The sequence below is a fragment of the Brachyhypopomus gauderio genome, unplaced genomic scaffold (assembly GCF_052324685.1).
Source record: "Brachyhypopomus gauderio isolate BG-103 unplaced genomic scaffold, BGAUD_0.2 sc92, whole genome shotgun sequence".
Lineage (NCBI taxonomy): Eukaryota > Metazoa > Chordata > Actinopteri > Gymnotiformes > Hypopomidae > Brachyhypopomus > Brachyhypopomus gauderio.
In genome coordinates this window covers 882,962-900,500 of record NW_027506913.1, presented here as the reverse complement: position 1 = coordinate 900,500, position 17,539 = coordinate 882,962, and the positions used below count along the sequence as shown (strand labels likewise).

At 42.0% G+C, this 17,539-nt stretch overlaps 27 non-coding genes across 27 annotated transcripts; 14 read left to right on the top strand and 13 right to left on the bottom strand.

Moving 5' to 3' along the window:
- The first annotated feature begins 200 nt into the window (after positions 1 to 200).
- Positions 201 to 272, top strand: trnaw-cca (transfer RNA tryptophan (anticodon CCA)). Its single transcript has one exon. It is a non-coding gene; the product is annotated as a tRNA-Trp (tRNA).
- A 352-nt stretch (positions 273 to 624) lies between these two features.
- Positions 625 to 696, bottom strand: trnag-ucc (transfer RNA glycine (anticodon UCC)). Its single transcript has one exon. It is a non-coding gene; the product is annotated as a tRNA-Gly (tRNA).
- Positions 697 to 1,511: 815 nt separating this feature from the next.
- trnaw-cca (transfer RNA tryptophan (anticodon CCA)) lies at positions 1,512 to 1,583 on the top strand. Its single transcript has one exon. It is a non-coding gene; the product is annotated as a tRNA-Trp (tRNA).
- Positions 1,584 to 1,935: 352 nt separating this feature from the next.
- On the bottom strand, positions 1,936 to 2,007 carry trnag-ucc (transfer RNA glycine (anticodon UCC)). The gene has a single exon. It is a non-coding gene; the product is annotated as a tRNA-Gly (tRNA).
- Positions 2,008 to 2,822: 815 nt separating this feature from the next.
- Positions 2,823 to 2,894, top strand: trnaw-cca (transfer RNA tryptophan (anticodon CCA)). The gene has a single exon. It is a non-coding gene; the product is annotated as a tRNA-Trp (tRNA).
- A 352-nt stretch (positions 2,895 to 3,246) lies between these two features.
- Positions 3,247 to 3,318, bottom strand: trnag-ucc (transfer RNA glycine (anticodon UCC)). Its single transcript has one exon. It is a non-coding gene; the product is annotated as a tRNA-Gly (tRNA).
- An 815-nt stretch (positions 3,319 to 4,133) lies between these two features.
- On the top strand, positions 4,134 to 4,205 carry trnaw-cca (transfer RNA tryptophan (anticodon CCA)). The gene has a single exon. It is a non-coding gene; the product is annotated as a tRNA-Trp (tRNA).
- A 352-nt stretch (positions 4,206 to 4,557) lies between these two features.
- trnag-ucc (transfer RNA glycine (anticodon UCC)) lies at positions 4,558 to 4,629 on the bottom strand. The gene has a single exon. It is a non-coding gene; the product is annotated as a tRNA-Gly (tRNA).
- An 815-nt stretch (positions 4,630 to 5,444) lies between these two features.
- trnaw-cca (transfer RNA tryptophan (anticodon CCA)) lies at positions 5,445 to 5,516 on the top strand. Its single transcript has one exon. It is a non-coding gene; the product is annotated as a tRNA-Trp (tRNA).
- Positions 5,517 to 5,868: 352 nt separating this feature from the next.
- On the bottom strand, positions 5,869 to 5,940 carry trnag-ucc (transfer RNA glycine (anticodon UCC)). Its single transcript has one exon. It is a non-coding gene; the product is annotated as a tRNA-Gly (tRNA).
- An 815-nt stretch (positions 5,941 to 6,755) lies between these two features.
- trnaw-cca (transfer RNA tryptophan (anticodon CCA)) lies at positions 6,756 to 6,827 on the top strand. Its single transcript has one exon. It is a non-coding gene; the product is annotated as a tRNA-Trp (tRNA).
- Positions 6,828 to 7,179: 352 nt separating this feature from the next.
- On the bottom strand, positions 7,180 to 7,251 carry trnag-ucc (transfer RNA glycine (anticodon UCC)). Its single transcript has one exon. It is a non-coding gene; the product is annotated as a tRNA-Gly (tRNA).
- Positions 7,252 to 8,066: 815 nt separating this feature from the next.
- On the top strand, positions 8,067 to 8,138 carry trnaw-cca (transfer RNA tryptophan (anticodon CCA)). The gene has a single exon. It is a non-coding gene; the product is annotated as a tRNA-Trp (tRNA).
- Positions 8,139 to 8,477: 339 nt separating this feature from the next.
- On the bottom strand, positions 8,478 to 8,549 carry trnag-ucc (transfer RNA glycine (anticodon UCC)). The gene has a single exon. It is a non-coding gene; the product is annotated as a tRNA-Gly (tRNA).
- Positions 8,550 to 9,364: 815 nt separating this feature from the next.
- Positions 9,365 to 9,436, top strand: trnaw-cca (transfer RNA tryptophan (anticodon CCA)). Its single transcript has one exon. It is a non-coding gene; the product is annotated as a tRNA-Trp (tRNA).
- Positions 9,437 to 9,788: 352 nt separating this feature from the next.
- On the bottom strand, positions 9,789 to 9,860 carry trnag-ucc (transfer RNA glycine (anticodon UCC)). The gene has a single exon. It is a non-coding gene; the product is annotated as a tRNA-Gly (tRNA).
- An 815-nt stretch (positions 9,861 to 10,675) lies between these two features.
- trnaw-cca (transfer RNA tryptophan (anticodon CCA)) lies at positions 10,676 to 10,747 on the top strand. The gene has a single exon. It is a non-coding gene; the product is annotated as a tRNA-Trp (tRNA).
- A 352-nt stretch (positions 10,748 to 11,099) lies between these two features.
- On the bottom strand, positions 11,100 to 11,171 carry trnag-ucc (transfer RNA glycine (anticodon UCC)). The gene has a single exon. It is a non-coding gene; the product is annotated as a tRNA-Gly (tRNA).
- An 815-nt stretch (positions 11,172 to 11,986) lies between these two features.
- Positions 11,987 to 12,058, top strand: trnaw-cca (transfer RNA tryptophan (anticodon CCA)). Its single transcript has one exon. It is a non-coding gene; the product is annotated as a tRNA-Trp (tRNA).
- A 352-nt stretch (positions 12,059 to 12,410) lies between these two features.
- trnag-ucc (transfer RNA glycine (anticodon UCC)) lies at positions 12,411 to 12,482 on the bottom strand. Its single transcript has one exon. It is a non-coding gene; the product is annotated as a tRNA-Gly (tRNA).
- An 815-nt stretch (positions 12,483 to 13,297) lies between these two features.
- trnaw-cca (transfer RNA tryptophan (anticodon CCA)) lies at positions 13,298 to 13,369 on the top strand. Its single transcript has one exon. It is a non-coding gene; the product is annotated as a tRNA-Trp (tRNA).
- A 352-nt stretch (positions 13,370 to 13,721) lies between these two features.
- Positions 13,722 to 13,793, bottom strand: trnag-ucc (transfer RNA glycine (anticodon UCC)). The gene has a single exon. It is a non-coding gene; the product is annotated as a tRNA-Gly (tRNA).
- Positions 13,794 to 14,608: 815 nt separating this feature from the next.
- trnaw-cca (transfer RNA tryptophan (anticodon CCA)) lies at positions 14,609 to 14,680 on the top strand. Its single transcript has one exon. It is a non-coding gene; the product is annotated as a tRNA-Trp (tRNA).
- Positions 14,681 to 15,032: 352 nt separating this feature from the next.
- Positions 15,033 to 15,104, bottom strand: trnag-ucc (transfer RNA glycine (anticodon UCC)). The gene has a single exon. It is a non-coding gene; the product is annotated as a tRNA-Gly (tRNA).
- Positions 15,105 to 15,919: 815 nt separating this feature from the next.
- On the top strand, positions 15,920 to 15,991 carry trnaw-cca (transfer RNA tryptophan (anticodon CCA)). Its single transcript has one exon. It is a non-coding gene; the product is annotated as a tRNA-Trp (tRNA).
- Positions 15,992 to 16,343: 352 nt separating this feature from the next.
- trnag-ucc (transfer RNA glycine (anticodon UCC)) lies at positions 16,344 to 16,415 on the bottom strand. The gene has a single exon. It is a non-coding gene; the product is annotated as a tRNA-Gly (tRNA).
- Positions 16,416 to 17,230: 815 nt separating this feature from the next.
- On the top strand, positions 17,231 to 17,302 carry trnaw-cca (transfer RNA tryptophan (anticodon CCA)). The gene has a single exon. It is a non-coding gene; the product is annotated as a tRNA-Trp (tRNA).
- Positions 17,303 to 17,539: the final 237 nt, after the last annotated feature.

The following is a 17,539-nucleotide window of genomic DNA, read 5'->3' as shown; positions in this document are numbered from 1 at the left end:
AAAGCAGAGAGCTCAGGGATTCTGCCTGAAGATTCCCTCCCTTTGGTACGTTCTTCCCTCACCATTACTCTCCTCTTGAATTGGTGAAACTTTAAGGCAGACGAGAGGGAATGAAAAAAATCAAAATACATTGGAAGAGCTATTGAACTAAAACATCTGACTGCCTTGTTCCATTTTTTTAGCTAGACTTCTACGTATTAGACCTCGTGGCGCAACGGTAGCGCGTCTGACTCCAGATCAGAAGGTTACGTGTTCAAATCACGTCGGGGTCAAAAGCTTCTTTATAGCAACATGAAAATGGGGCCGCAGCTTCAGCATGCAGGTCTCTTTGGCCTCGTTCTGATTTTGAGAAATAACAACGCTTTGTATCACTTCATTTAAAAACGATGTAAGAGTCACGGTCATCTGTGCAGCTGTGAGTAAGGTGTCAATGTAACCAGAACATATTAAAGCACAGTGTTTTTGAAGGTGTTGACTCCTATATCGTTCTGTATTGCATGAGTTATCTCTGAAGGTAAAAAGCAGGAGCAATCTGTAAAACATGAGCTTTGGTTGCCATCAATAAACGTGAGTGGCAAAGTACCACGTTTTGTGAATAACATCAGGTATCCATGTATAATGAGATGCGTTGGCCGGGAATCGAACCCGGGTCAACTGCTTGGAAGGCAGCTATGCTCACCACTATACCACCAACACCTACATATGTCTCTTTACCTTGCATCTTGGCCATTGCAGTCTCCCATAACTGGATCGCTTCTCACATGCATAAAAGCACTTATCAAGCCACTACAGCACCTGGCTGCCTTTAAGCCTCTATTATTGCTTTATTCGTGCCACCATCCCTTCAAGATGCCGACAAGACATGCAACAAGAATCTTCTCTGTCAGTCCACAAGGTGGTGGAATGGACTTCCGCTGACAGTCCGTAAGGTCCAATCAATGGTTGTCTTCAACGCAAACTGAAGAATCAAAACTTTATGTAGTCACTAAGACATGAATACTCATGGAAAAATAAGAAACTAAACTAAAACACATTTACTTTCTTCTCATCTTCGTTCCAATCTTGCCAGGTCTTTAACTTGATGCTATTCTTCACACTCACCAATCTATTGTAACATGAGAAAGTTTTTCTTTTCGTTACTTCACTTTCTGAAGTAACTCTGCTCAAGAGCCTTTCTTGAAAGGTCCTCCGTTTTGTTACATCTCAGGTGCATGATAAACAAGAAAAGTTACCTTTAGCTGTATTGCCTTTCAAGGGCCGAATCGACAGATACTAACACAGAATCATGCATAGACTACTCAGGTTGAGAAGAAAGCAGAGAGCTCAGGGATTCTGCCTGAAGATTCCCTCCCTTTGGTACGTTCTTCCCTCACCATTACTCTCCTCTTGAATTGGTGAAACTTTAAGGCAGACGAGAGGGAATGAAAAAAATCAAAATACATTGGAAGAGCTATTGAACTAAAACATCTGACTGCCTTGTTCCATTTTTTTAGCTAGACTTCTACGTATTAGACCTCGTGGCGCAACGGTAGCGCGTCTGACTCCAGATCAGAAGGTTACGTGTTCAAATCACGTCGGGGTCAAAAGCTTCTTTATAGCAACATGAAAATGGGGCCGCAGCTTCAGCATGCAGGTCTCTTTGGCCTCGTTCTGATTTTGAGAAATAACAACGCTTTGTATCACTTCATTTAAAAACGATGTAAGAGTCACGGTCATCTGTGCAGCTGTGAGTAAGGTGTCAATGTAACCAGAACATATTAAAGCACAGTGTTTTTGAAGGTGTTGACTCCTATATCGTTCTGTATTGCATGAGTTATCTCTGAAGGTAAAAAGCAGGAGCAATCTGTAAAACATGAGCTTTGGTTGCCATCAATAAACGTGAGTGGCAAAGTACCACGTTTTGTGAATAACATCAGGTATCCATGTATAATGAGATGCGTTGGCCGGGAATCGAACCCGGGTCAACTGCTTGGAAGGCAGCTATGCTCACCACTATACCACCAACGCCTACATATGTCTCTTTACCTTGCATCTTGGCCATTGCAGTCTCCCATAACTGGATCGCTTCTCACATGCATAAAAGCACTTATCAAGCCACTACAGCACCTGGCTGCCTTTAAGCCTCTATTATTGCTTTATTCGTGCCACCATCCCTTCAAGATGCCGACAAGACATGCAACAAGAATCTTCTCTGTCAGTCCACAAGGTGGTGGAATGGACTTCCGCTGACAGTCCGTAAGGTCCAATCAATGGTTGTCTTCAACGCAAACTGAAGAATCAAAACTTCATGTAGTCACTAACACTTGAATACTCATGGAAAAATAAGAAACTAAACTAAAACACATTTACTTTCTTCTCATCTTCGTTCCAATCTTGCCAGGTCTTTAACTTGATGCTATTCTTCACACTCACCAATCTATTGTAACATGAGAATGTTTTTCTTTTCGTTACTTCACTTTCTGAAGTAACTCTGCTCAAGAGCCTTTCTTGAAAGGTCCTCCGTTTTGTTACATCTCAGGTGCATGATAAACAAGAAACGTTACCTTTAGCTGTATTGCCTTTCAAGGGCCGAATCGACAGATACTAACACAGAATCATGCATAGACTACTCAGGTTGAGAAGAAAGCAGAGAGCTCAGGGATTCTGCCTGAAGATTCCCTCCCTTTGGTACGTTCTTCCCTCACCATTACTCTCCTCTTGAATTGGTGAAACTTTAAGGCAGACGAGAGGGAATGAAAAAAATCAAAATACATTGGAAGAGCTATTGAACTAAAACATCTGACTGCCTTGTTCCATTTTTTTAGCTAGACTTCTACGTATTAGACCTCGTGGCGCAACGGTAGCGCGTCTGACTCCAGATCAGAAGGTTATGTGTTCAAATCACGTCGGGGTCAAAAGCTTCTTTATAGCAACATGAAAATGGGGCCGCAGCTTCAGCATGCAGGTCTCTTTGGCCTCATTCTGATTTTGAGAAATAACAACGCTTTGTATCACTTCATTTAAAAACGATGTAAGAGTCACGGTCATCTGTGCAGCTGTGAGTAAGGTGTCAATGTAACCAGAACATATTAAAGCACAGTGTTTTTGAAGGTGTTGACTCCTATATCGTTCTGTATTGCATGAGTTATCTCTGAAGGTAAAAAGCAGGAGCAATCTGTAAAACATGAGCTTTGGTTGCCATCAATAAACGTGAGTGGCAAAGTACCACGTTTTGTGAATAACATCAGGTATCCATGTATAATGAGATGCGTTGGCCGGGAATCGAACCCGGGTCAACTGCTTGGAAGGCAGCTATGCTCACCACCATACCACCAACGCCTACATATGTCTCTTTACCTTGCATCTTGGCCATTGCAGTCTCCCATAACTGGATCGCTTCTCACATGCATAAAAGCACTTATCAAGCCACTACAGCACCTGGCTGCCTTTAAGCCTCTATTATTGCTTTATTCGTGCCACCATCCCTTCAAGATGCCGACAAGACATGCAACAAGAATCTTCTCTGTCAGTCCACAAGGTGGTGGAATGGACTTCCGCTGACAGTCCGTAAGGTCCAATCAATGGTTGTCTTCAACGCAAACTGAAGAATCAAAACTTCATGTAGTCACTAAGACTTGAATACTCATGGAAAAATAAGAAACTAAACTAAAACACATTTACTTTCTTCTCATCTTCGTTCCAATCTTGCCAGGTCTTTAACTTGATGCTATTCTTCACACTCACCAATCTATTGTAACATGAGAATGTTTTTCTTTTCGTTACTTCACTTTCTGAAGTAACTCTGCTCAAGAGCCTTTCTTGAAAGGTCCTCCGTTTTGTTACATCTCAGGTGCATGATAAACAAGAAACGTTACCTTTAGCTGTATTGCCTTTCAAGGGCCGAATCGACAGATACTAACACAGAATCATGCATAGACTACTCAGGTTGAGAAGAAAGCAGAGAGCTCAGGGATTCTGCCTGAAGATTCCCTCCCTTTGGTACGTTCTTCCCTCACCATTACTCTCCTCTTGAATTGGTGAAACTTTAAGGCAGACAAGAGGGAATGAAAAAAATCTAAATACATTGGAAGAGCTATTGAACTAAAACATCTGACTGCCTTGTTCCATTTTTTTAGCTAGACTTCTACGTATTAGACCTCGTGGCGCAACGGTAGCGCGTCTGACTCCAGATCAGAAGGTTACGTGTTCAAATCACGTCGGGGTCAAAAGCTTCTTTATAGCAACATGAAAATGGGGCCGCAGCTTCAGCATGCAGGTCTCTTTGGCCTCGTTCTGATTTTGAGAAATAACAACGCTTTGTATCACTTCATTTAAAAACGATGTAAGAGTCACGGTCATCTGTGCAGCTGTGAGTAAGGTGTCAATGTAACCAGAACATATTAAAGCACAGTGTTTTTGAAGGTGTTGACTCCTATATCGTTCTGTATTGCATGAGTTATCTCTGAAGGTAAAAAGCAGGAGCAATCTGTAAAATATGAGCTTTGGTTGCCATCAATAAACGTGAGTGGCAAAGTACCACGTTTTGTGAATAACATCAGGTATCCATGTATAATGAGATGCGTTGGCCGGGAATCTAACCCGGGTCAACTGCTTGGAAGGCAGCTATGTTCACCACTATACCACCAACGCCTACATATGTCTCTTTACCTTGCATCTTGGCCATTGCAGTCTCCCATAACTGGATCGCTTCTCACATGCATAAAAGCACTTATCAAGCCACTACAGCACCTGGCTGCCTTTAAGCCTTTATTATTGCTTTATTCGTGCCACAATCCCTTCAAGATGCCGACAAGACATGCAACAAGAATCTTCTCTGTCAGTCCACAAGGTGGTGGAATGGACTTCCGCTGACAGTCCGTAAGGTCCAATCAATGGTTGTCTTCAACGCAAACTGAAGAATCAAAACTTCATGTAGTCACTAAGACTTGAATACTCATGGAAAAATAAGAAACTAAACTAAAACACATTTACTTTCTTCTCATCTTCGTTCCAATCTTGCCAGGTCTTTAACTTGATGCTATTCTTCACACTCACCAATCTATTGTAACATGAGAATGTTTTTCTTTTCGTTACTTCACTTTCTGAAGTAACTCTGCTCAAGAGCCTTTCTTGAAAGGTCCTCCGTTTTGTTACATCTCAGGTGCATGATAAACAAGAAACGTTACCTTTAGCTGTATTGCCTTTCAAGGGCCGAATCGACAGATACTAACACAGAATCATGCATAGACTACTCAGGTTGAGAAGAAAGCAGAGAGCTCAGGGATTCTGCCTGAAGATTCCCTCCCTTTGGTACGTTTTTCCCTCACCATTACTCTCCTCTTGAATTGGTGAAACTTTAAGGCAGACGAGAGGGAATGAAAAAAATCAAAATACATTGGAAGAGCTATTGAACTAAAACATCTGACTGCCTTGTTCCATTTTTTTAGCTAGACTTCTACGTATTAGACCTCGTGGCGCAACGGTAGCGCGTCTGACTCCAGATCAGAAGGTTACGTGTTCAAATCACGTCGGGGTCAAAAGCTTCTTTAAAGCAACATGAAAATGGGGCCGCAGCTTCAGCATGCAGGTCTCTTTGGCCTCGTTCTGATTTTGAGAAATAACAACGCTTTGTATCACTTCATTTAAAAACGATGTAAGAGTCACGGTCATCTGTGCAGCTGTGAGTAAGGTGTCAATGTAACCAGAACATATTAAAGCACAGTGTTTTTGAAGGTGTTGACTCCTATATCGTTCTGTATTGCATGAGTTATCTCTGAAGGTAAAAAGCAGGAGCAATCTGTAAAACATGAGCTTTGGTTGCCATCAATAAACGTGAGTGGCAAAGTACCACGTTTTGTGAATAACATCAGGTATCCATGTATAATGAGATGCGTTGGCCGGGAATCGAACCCGGGTCAACTGCTTGGAAGGCAGCTATGCTCACCACTATACCACCAACACCTACATATGTCTCTTTACCTTGCATCTTGGCCATTGCAGTCTCCCATAACTGGATCGCTTCTCACATGCATAAAAGCACTTATCAAGCCACTACAGCACCTGGCTGCCTTTAAGCCTCTATTATTGCTTTATTCGTGCCACCATCCCTTCAAGATGCCGACAAGACATGCAACAAGAATCTTCTCTGTCAGTCCACAAGGTGGTGGAATGGACTTCCGCTGACAGTCCGTAAGGTCCAATCAATGGTTGTCTTCAACGCAAACTGAAGAATCAAAACTTTATGTAGTCACTAAGACTTGAATACTCATGGAAAAATAAGAAACTAAACTAAAACACATTTACTTTCTTCTCATCTTCGTTCCAATCTTGCCAGGTCTTTAACTTGATGCTATTCTTCACACTCACCAATCTATTGTAACATGAGAAAGTTTTTCTTTTCGTTACTTCACTTTCTGAAGTAACTCTGCTCAAGAGCCTTTCTTGAAAGGTCCTCCGTTTTGTTACATCTCAGGTGCATGATAAACAAGAAAAGTTACCTTTAGCTGTATTGCCTTTCAAGGGCCGAATCGACAGATACTAACACAGAATCATGCATAGACTACTCAGGTTGAGAAGAAAGCAGAGAGCTCAGGGATTCTGCCTGAAGATTCCCTCCCTTTGGTACGTTCTTCCCTCACCATTACTCTCCTCTTGAATTGGTGAAACTTTAAGGCAGACGAGAGGGAATGAAAAAAATCAAAATACATTGGAAGAGCTATTGAACTAAAACATCTGACTGCCTTGTTCCATTTTTTTAGCTAGACTTCTACGTATTAGACCTCGTGGCGCAACGGTAGCGCGTCTGACTCCAGATCAGAAGGTTACGTGTTCAAATCACGTCGGGGTCAAAAGCTTCTTTATAGCAACATGAAAATGGGGCCGCAGCTTCAGCATGCAGGTCTCTTTGGCCTCGTTCTGATTTTGAGAAATAACAACGCTTTGTATCACTTCATTTAAAAACGATGTAAGAGTCACGGTCATCTGTGCAGCTGTGAGTAAGGTGTCAATGTAACCAGAACATATTAAAGCACAGTGTTTTTGAAGGTGTTGACTCCTATATCGTTCTGTATTGCATGAGTTATCTCTGAAGGTAAAAAGCAGGAGCAATCTGTAAAACATGAGCTTTGGTTGCCATCAATAAACGTGAGTGGCAAAGTACCACGTTTTGTGAATAACATCAGGTATCCATGTATAATGAGATGCGTTGGCCGGGAATCGAACCCGGGTCAACTGCTTGGAAGGCAGCTATGCTCACCACTATACCACCAACACCTACATATGTCTCTTTACCTTGCATCTTGGCCATTGCAGTCTCCCATAACTGGATCGCTTCTCACATGCATAAAAGCACTTATCAAGCCACTACAGCACCTGGCTGCCTTTAAGCCTCTATTATTGCTTTATTCGTGCCACCATCCCTTCAAGATGCCGACAAGACATGCAACAAGAATCTTCTCTGTCAGTCCACAAGGTGGTGGAATGGACTTCCGCTGACAGTCCGTAAGGTCCAATCAATGGTTGTCTTCAACGCAAACTGAAGAATCAAAACTTTATGTAGTCACTAAGACTTGAATACTCATGGAAAAATAAGAAACTAAACTAAAACACATTTACTTTCTTCTCATCTTCGTTCCAATCTTGCCAGGTCTTTAACTTGATGCTATTCTTCACACTCACCAATCTATTGTAACATGAGAAAGTTTTTCTTTTCGTTACTTCACTTTCTGAAGTAACTCTGCTCAAGAGCCTTTCTTGAAAGGTCCTCCGTTTTGTTACATCTCAGGTGCATGATAAACAAGAAACGTTACCTTTAGCTGTATTGCCTTTCAAGGGCCGAATCGACAGATACTAACACAGAATCATGCATAGACTACTCAGGTTGAGAAGAAAGCAGAGAGCTCAGGGATTCTGCCTGAAGATTCCCTCCCTTTGGTACGTTTTTCCCTCACCATTACTCTCCTCTTGAATTGGTGAAACTTTAAGGCAGACGAGAGGGAATGAAAAAAATCAAAATACATTGGAAGAGCTATTGAACTAAAACATCTGACTGCCTTGTTCCATTTTTTTAGCTAGACTTCTACGTATTAGACCTCGTGGCGCAACGGTAGCGCGTCTGACTCCAGATCAGAAGGTTACGTGTTCAAATCACGTCGGGGTCAAAAGCTTCTTTAAAGCAACATGAAAATGGGGCCGCAGGTCTCTTTGGCCTCGTTCTGATTTTGAGAAATAACAACGCTTTGTATCACTTCATTTAAAAACGATGTAAGAGTCACGGTCATCTGTGCAGCTGTGAGTAAGGTGTCAATGTAACCAGAACATATTAAAGCACAGTGTTTTTGAAGGTGTTGACTCCTATATCGTTCTGTATTGCATGAGTTATCTCTGAAGGTAAAAAGCAGGAGCAATCTGTAAAACATGAGCTTTGGTTGCCATCAATAAACGTGAGTGGCAAAGTACCACGTTTTGTGAATAACATCAGGTATCCATGTATAATGAGATGCGTTGGCCGGGAATCGAACCCGGGTCAACTGCTTGGAAGGCAGCTATGCTCACCACTATACCACCAACACCTACATATGTCTCTTTACCTTGCATCTTGGCCATTGCAGTCTCCCATAACTGGATCGCTTCTCACATGCATAAAAGCACTTATCAAGCCACTACAGCACCTGGCTGCCTTTAAGCCTCTATTATTGCTTTATTCGTGCCACCATCCCTTCAAGATGCCGACAAGACATGCAACAAGAATCTTCTCTGTCAGTCCACAAGGTGGTGGAATGGACTTCCGCTGACAGTCCGTAAGGTCCAATCAATGGTTGTCTTCAACGCAAACTGAAGAATCAAAACTTTATGTAGTCACTAAGACTTGAATACTCATGGAAAAATAAGAAACTAAACTAAAACACATTTACTTTCTTCTCATCTTCGTTCCAATCTTGCCAGGTCTTTAACTTGATGCTATTCTTCACACTCACCAATCTATTGTAACATGAGAAAGTTTTTCTTTTCGTTACTTCACTTTCTGAAGTAACTCTGCTCAAGAGCCTTTCTTGAAAGGTCCTCCGTTTTGTTACATCTCAGGTGCATGATAAACAAGAAAAGTTACCTTTAGCTGTATTGCCTTTCAAGGGCCGAATCGACAGATACTAACACAGAATCATGCATAGACTACTCAGGTTGAGAAGAAAGCAGAGAGCTCAGGGATTCTGCCTGAAGATTCCCTCCCTTTGGTACGTTCTTCCCTCACCATTACTCTCCTCTTGAATTGGTGAAACTTTAAGGCAGACGAGAGGGAATGAAAAAAATCAAAATACATTGGAAGAGCTATTGAACTAAAACATCTGACTGCCTTGTTCCATTTTTTTAGCTAGACTTCTACGTATTAGACCTCGTGGCGCAACGGTAGCGCGTCTGACTCCAGATCAGAAGGTTACGTGTTCAAATCACGTCGGGGTCAAAAGCTTCTTTATAGCAACATGAAAATGGGGCCGCAGCTTCAGCATGCAGGTCTCTTTGGCCTCGTTCTGATTTTGAGAAATAACAACGCTTTGTATCACTTCATTTAAAAACGATGTAAGAGTCACGGTCATCTGTGCAGCTGTGAGTAAGGTGTCAATGTAACCAGAACATATTAAAGCACAGTGTTTTTGAAGGTGTTGACTCCTATATCGTTCTGTATTGCATGAGTTATCTCTGAAGGTAAAAAGCAGGAGCAATCTGTAAAACATGAGCTTTGGTTGCCATCAATAAACGTGAGTGGCAAAGTACCACGTTTTGTGAATAACATCAGGTATCCATGTATAATGAGATGCGTTGGCCGGGAATCGAACCCGGGTCAACTGCTTGGAAGGCAGCTATGCTCACCACTATACCACCAACACCTACATATGTCTCTTTACCTTGCATCTTGGCCATTGCAGTCTCCCATAACTGGATCGCTTCTCACATGCATAAAAGCACTTATCAAGCCACTACAGCACCTGGCTGCCTTTAAGCCTCTATTATTGCTTTATTCGTGCCACCATCCCTTCAAGATGCCGACAAGACATGCAACAAGAATCTTCTCTGTCAGTCCACAAGGTGGTGGAATGGACTTCCGCTGACAGTCCGTAAGGTCCAATCAATGGTTGTCTTCAACGCAAACTGAAGAATCAAAACTTTATGTAGTCACTAAGACTTGAATACTCATGGAAAAATAAGAAACTAAACTAAAACACATTTACTTTCTTCTCATCTTCGTTCCAATCTTGCCAGGTCTTTAACTTGATGCTATTCTTCACACTCACCAATCTATTGTAACATGAGAAAGTTTTTCTTTTCGTTACTTCACTTTCTGAAGTAACTCTGCTCAAGAGCCTTTCTTGAAAGGTCCTCCGTTTTGTTACATCTCAGGTGCATGATAAACAAGAAAAGTTACCTTTAGCTGTATTGCCTTTCAAGGGCCGAATCGACAGATACTAACACAGAATCATGCATAGACTACTCAGGTTGAGAAGAAAGCAGAGAGCTCAGGGATTCTGCCTGAAGATTCCCTCCCTTTGGTACGTTCTTCCCTCACCATTACTCTCCTCTTGAATTGGTGAAACTTTAAGGCAGACGAGAGGGAATGAAAAAAATCAAAATACATTGGAAGAGCTATTGAACTAAAACATCTGACTGCCTTGTTCCATTTTTTTAGCTAGACTTCTACGTATTAGACCTCGTGGCGCAACGGTAGCGCGTCTGACTCCAGATCAGAAGGTTACGTGTTCAAATCACGTCGGGGTCAAAAGCTTCTTTAAAGCAACATGAAAATGGGGCCGCAGCTTCAGCATGCAGGTCTCTTTGGCCTCGTTCTGATTTTGAGAAATAACAACGCTTTGTATCACTTCATTTAAAAACGATGTAAGAGTCACGGTCATCTGTGCAGCTGTGAGTAAGGTGTCAATGTAACCAGAACATATTAAAGCACAGTGTTTTTGAAGGTGTTGACTCCTATATCGTTCTGTATTGCATGAGTTATCTCTGAAGGTAAAAAGCAGGAGCAATCTGTAAAACATGAGCTTTGGTTGCCATCAATAAACGTGAGTGGCAAAGTACCACGTTTTGTGAATAACATCAGGTATCCATGTATAATGAGATGCGTTGGCCGGGAATCGAACCCGGGTCAACTGCTTGGAAGGCAGCTATGCTCACCACTATACCACCAACACCTACATATGTCTCTTTACCTTGCATCTTGGCCATTGCAGTCTCCCATAACTGGATCGCTTCTCACATGCATAAAAGCACTTATCAAGCCACTACAGCACCTGGCTGCCTTTAAGCCTCTATTATTGCTTTATTCGTGCCACCATCCCTTCAAGATGCCGACAAGACATGCAACAAGAATCTTCTCTGTCAGTCCACAAGGTGGTGGAATGGACTTCCGCTGACAGTCCGTAAGGTCCAATCAATGGTTGTCTTCAACGCAAACTGAAGAATCAAAACTTTATGTAGTCACTAAGACTTGAATACTCATGGAAAAATAAGAAACTAAACTAAAACACATTTACTTTCTTCTCATCTTCGTTCCAATCTTGCCAGGTCTTTAACTTGATGCTATTCTTCACACTCACCAATCTATTGTAACATGAGAAAGTTTTTCTTTTCGTTACTTCACTTTCTGAAGTAACTCTGCTCAAGAGCCTTTCTTGAAAGGTCCTCCGTTTTGTTACATCTCAGGTGCATGATAAACAAGAAAAGTTACCTTTAGCTGTATTGCCTTTCAAGGGCCGAATCGACAGATACTAACACAGAATCATGCATAGACTACTCAGGTTGAGAAGAAAGCAGAGAGCTCAGGGATTCTGCCTGAAGATTCCCTCCCTTTGGTACGTTCTTCCCTCACCATTACTCTCCTCTTGAATTGGTGAAACTTTAAGGCAGACGAGAGGGAATGAAAAAAATCAAAATACATTGGAAGAGCTATTGAACTAAAACATCTGACTGCCTTGTTCCATTTTTTTAGCTAGACTTCTACGTATTAGACCTCGTGGCGCAACGGTAGCGCGTCTGACTCCAGATCAGAAGGTTACGTGTTCAAATCACGTCGGGGTCAAAAGCTTCTTTATAGCAACATGAAAATGGGGCCGCAGCTTCAGCATGCAGGTCTCTTTGGCCTCGTTCTGATTTTGAGAAATAACAACGCTTTGTATCACTTCATTTAAAAACGATGTAAGAGTCACGGTCATCTGTGCAGCTGTGAGTAAGGTGTCAATGTAACCAGAACATATTAAAGCACAGTGTTTTTGAAGGTGTTGACTCCTATATCGTTCTGTATTGCATGAGTTATCTCTGAAGGTAAAAAGCAGGAGCAATCTGTAAAACATGAGCTTTGGTTGCCATCAATAAACGTGAGTGGCAAAGTACCACGTTTTGTGAATAACATCAGGTATCCATGTATAATGAGATGCGTTGGCCGGGAATCGAACCCGGGTCAACTGCTTGGAAGGCAGCTATGCTCACCACTATACCACCAACACCTACATATGTCTCTTTACCTTGCATCTTGGCCATTGCAGTCTCCCATAACTGGATCGCTTCTCACATGCATAAAAGCACTTATCAAGCCACTACAGCACCTGGCTGCCTTTAAGCCTCTATTATTGCTTTATTCGTGCCACCATCCCTTCAAGATGCCGACAAGACATGCAACAAGAATCTTCTCTGTCAGTCCACAAGGTGGTGGAATGGACTTCCGCTGACAGTCCGTAAGGTCCAATCAATGGTTGTCTTCAACGCAAACTGAAGAATCAAAACTTTATGTAGTCACTAAGACTTGAATACTCATGGAAAAATAAGAAACTAAACTAAAACACATTTACTTTCTTCTCATCTTCGTTCCAATCTTGCCAGGTCTTTAACTTGATGCTATTCTTCACACTCACCAATCTATTGTAACATGAGAAAGTTTTTCTTTTCGTTACTTCACTTTCTGAAGTAACTCTGCTCAAGAGCCTTTCTTGAAAGGTCCTCCGTTTTGTTACATCTCAGGTGCATGATAAACAAGAAAAGTTACCTTTAGCTGTATTGCCTTTCAAGGGCCGAATCGACAGATACTAACACAGAATCATGCATAGACTACTCAGGTTGAGAAGAAAGCAGAGAGCTCAGGGATTCTGCCTGAAGATTCCCTCCCTTTGGTACGTTCTTCCCTCACCATTACTCTCCTCTTGAATTGGTGAAACTTTAAGGCAGACGAGAGGGAATGAAAAAAATCAAAATACATTGGAAGAGCTATTGAACTAAAACATCTGACTGCCTTGTTCCATTTTTTTAGCTAGACTTCTACGTATTAGACCTCGTGGCGCAACGGTAGCGCGTCTGACTCCAGATCAGAAGGTTACGTGTTCAAATCACGTCGGGGTCAAAAGCTTCTTTATAGCAACATGAAAATGGGGCCGCAGCTTCAGCATGCAGGTCTCTTTGGCCTCGTTCTGATTTTGAGAAATAACAACGCTTTGTATCACTTCATTTAAAAACGATGTAAGAGTCACGGTCATCTGTGCAGCTGTGAGTAAGGTGTCAATGTAACCAGAACATATTAAAGCACAGTGTTTTTGAAGGTGTTGACTCCTATATCGTTCTGTATTGCATGAGTTATCTCTGAAGGTAAAAAGCAGGAGCAATCTGTAAAACATGAGCTTTGGTTGCCATCAATAAACGTGAGTGGCAAAGTACCACGTTTTGTGAATAACATCAGGTATCCATGTATAATGAGATGCGTTGGCCGGGAATCGAACCCGGGTCAACTGCTTGGAAGGCAGCTATGCTCACCACTATACCACCAACACCTACATATGTCTCTTTACCTTGCATCTTGGCCATTGCAGTCTCCCATAACTGGATCGCTTCTCACATGCATAAAAGCACTTATCAAGCCACTACAGCACCTGGCTGCCTTTAAGCCTCTATTATTGCTTTATTCGTGCCACCATCCCTTCAAGATGCCGACAAGACATGCAACAAGAATCTTCTCTGTCAGTCCACAAGGTGGTGGAATGGACTTCCGCTGACAGTCCGTAAGGTCCAATCAATGGTTGTCTTCAACGCAAACTGAAGAATCAAAACTTTATGTAGTCACTAAGACTTGAATACTCATGGAAAAATAAGAAACTAAACTAAAACACATTTACTTTCTTCTCATCTTCGTTCCAATCTTGCCAGGTCTTTAACTTGATGCTATTCTTCACACTCACCAATCTATTGTAACATGAGAAAGTTTTTCTTTTCGTTACTTCACTTTCTGAAGTAACTCTGCTCAAGAGCCTTTCTTGAAAGGTCCTCCGTTTTGTTACATCTCAGGTGCATGATAAACAAGAAAAGTTACCTTTAGCTGTATTGCCTTTCAAGGGCCGAATCGACAGATACTAACACAGAATCATGCATAGACTACTCAGGTTGAGAAGAAAGCAGAGAGCTCAGGGATTCTGCCTGAAGATTCCCTCCCTTTGGTACGTTCTTCCCTCACCATTACTCTCCTCTTGAATTGGTGAAACTTTAAGGCAGACGAGAGGGAATGAAAAAAATCAAAATACATTGGAAGAGCTATTGAACTAAAACATCTGACTGCCTTGTTCCATTTTTTTAGCTAGACTTCTACGTATTAGACCTCGTGGCGCAACGGTAGCGCGTCTGACTCCAGATCAGAAGGTTACGTGTTCAAATCACGTCGGGGTCAAAAGCTTCTTTATAGCAACATGAAAATGGGGCCGCAGCTTCAGCATGCAGGTCTCTTTGGCCTCGTTCTGATTTTGAGAAATAACAACGCTTTGTATCACTTCATTTAAAAACGATGTAAGAGTCACGGTCATCTGTGCAGCTGTGAGTAAGGTGTCAATGTAACCAGAACATATTAAAGCACAGTGTTTTTGAAGGTGTTGACTCCTATATCGTTCTGTATTGCATGAGTTATCTCTGAAGGTAAAAAGCAGGAGCAATCTGTAAAACATGAGCTTTGGTTGCCATCAATAAACGTGAGTGGCAAAGTACCACGTTTTGTGAATAACATCAGGTATCCATGTATAATGAGATGCGTTGGCCGGGAATCGAACCCGGGTCAACTGCTTGGAAGGCAGCTATGCTCACCACTATACCACCAACACCTACATATGTCTCTTTACCTTGCATCTTGGCCATTGCAGTCTCCCATAACTGGATCGCTTCTCACATGCATAAAAGCACTTATCAAGCCACTACAGCACCTGGCTGCCTTTAAGCCTCTATTATTGCTTTATTCGTGCCACCATCCCTTCAAGATGCCGACAAGACATGCAACAAGAATCTTCTCTGTCAGTCCACAAGGTGGTGGAATGGACTTCCGCTGACAGTCCGTAAGGTCCAATCAATGGTTGTCTTCAACGCAAACTGAAGAATCAAAACTTTATGTAGTCACTAAGACTTGAATACTCATGGAAAAATAAGAAACTAAACTAAAACACATTTACTTTCTTCTCATCTTCGTTCCAATCTTGCCAGGTCTTTAACTTGATGCTATTCTTCACACTCACCAATCTATTGTAACATGAGAAAGTTTTTCTTTTCGTTACTTCACTTTCTGAAGTAACTCTGCTCAAGAGCCTTTCTTGAAAGGTCCTCCGTTTTGTTACATCTCAGGTGCATGATAAACAAGAAAAGTTACCTTTAGCTGTATTGCCTTTCAAGGGCCGAATCGACAGATACTAACACAGAATCATGCATAGACTACTCAGGTTGAGAAGAAAGCAGAGAGCTCAGGGATTCTGCCTGAAGATTCCCTCCCTTTGGTACGTTCTTCCCTCACCATTACTCTCCTCTTGAATTGGTGAAACTTTAAGGCAGACGAGAGGGAATGAAAAAAATCAAAATACATTGGAAGAGCTATTGAACTAAAACATCTGACTGCCTTGTTCCATTTTTTTAGCTAGACTTCTACGTATTAGACCTCGTGGCGCAACGGTAGCGCGTCTGACTCCAGATCAGAAGGTTACGTGTTCAAATCACGTCGGGGTCAAAAGCTTCTTTATAGCAACATGAAAATGGGGCCGCAGCTTCAGCATGCAGGTCTCTTTGGCCTCGTTCTGATTTTGAGAAATAACAACGCTTTGTATCACTTCATTTAAAAACGATGTAAGAGTCACGGTCATCTGTGCAGCTGTGAGTAAGGTGTCAATGTAACCAGAACATATTAAAGCACAGTGTTTTTGAAGGTGTTGACTCCTATATCGTTCTGTATTGCATGAGTTATCTCTGAAGGTAAAAAGCAGGAGCAATCTGTAAAACATGAGCTTTGGTTGCCATCAATAAACGTGAGTGGCAAAGTACCACGTTTTGTGAATAACATCAGGTATCCATGTATAATGAGATGCGTTGGCCGGGAATCGAACCCGGGTCAACTGCTTGGAAGGCAGCTATGCTCACCACTATACCACCAACACCTACATATGTCTCTTTACCTTGCATCTTGGCCATTGCAGTCTCCCATAACTGGATCGCTTCTCACATGCATAAAAGCACTTATCAAGCCACTACAGCACCTGGCTGCCTTTAAGCCTCTATTATTGCTTTATTCGTGCCACCATCCCTTCAAGATGCCGACAAGACATGCAACAAGAATCTTCTCTGTCAGTCCACAAGGTGGTGGAATGGACTTCCGCTGACAGTCCGTAAGGTCCAATCAATGGTTGTCTTCAACGCAAACTGAAGAATCAAAACTTTATGTAGTCACTAAGACTTGAATACTCATGGAAAAATAAGAAACTAAACTAAAACACATTTACTTTCTTCTCATCTTCGTTCCAATCTTGCCAGGTCTTTAACTTGATGCTATTCTTCACACTCACCAATCTATTGTAACATGAGAATGTTTTTCTTTTCGTTACTTCACTTTCTGAAGTAACTCTGCTCAAGAGCCTTTCTTGAAAGGTCCTCCGTTTTGTTACATCTCAGGTGCATGATAAACAAGAAACGTTACCTTTAGCTGTATTGCCTTTCAAGGGCCGAATCGACAGATACTAACACAGAATCATGCATAGACTACTCAGGTTGAGAAGAAAGCAGAGAGCTCAGGGATTCTGCCTGAAGATTCCCTCCCTTTGGTACGTTTTTCCCTCACCATTACTCTCCTCTTGAATTGGTGAAACTTTAAGGCAGACGAGAGGGAATGAAAAAAATCAAAATACATTGGAAGAGCTATTGAACTAAAACATCTGACTGCCTTATTCCATTTTTTTAGCTAGACTTCTACGTATTAGACCTCGTGGCGCAACGGTAGCGCGTCTGACTCCAGATCAGAAGGTTACGTGTTCAAATCACGTCGGGGTCAAAAGCTTCTTTATAGCAACATGAAAATGGGGCCGCAGCTTCAGCATGCAGGTCTCTTTGGCCTCATTCTGATTTTGAGAAATAACAACGCTTTGTATCACTTCATTTAAAAACGATGTAAGAGTCACGGTCATCTGTGCAGCTGTGAGTAAGGTGTCAATGTAACCAGAACATATTAAAGCACAGTGTTTTTGAAGGTGTTGACTCCTATATCGTTCTGTATTGCATGAGTTATCTC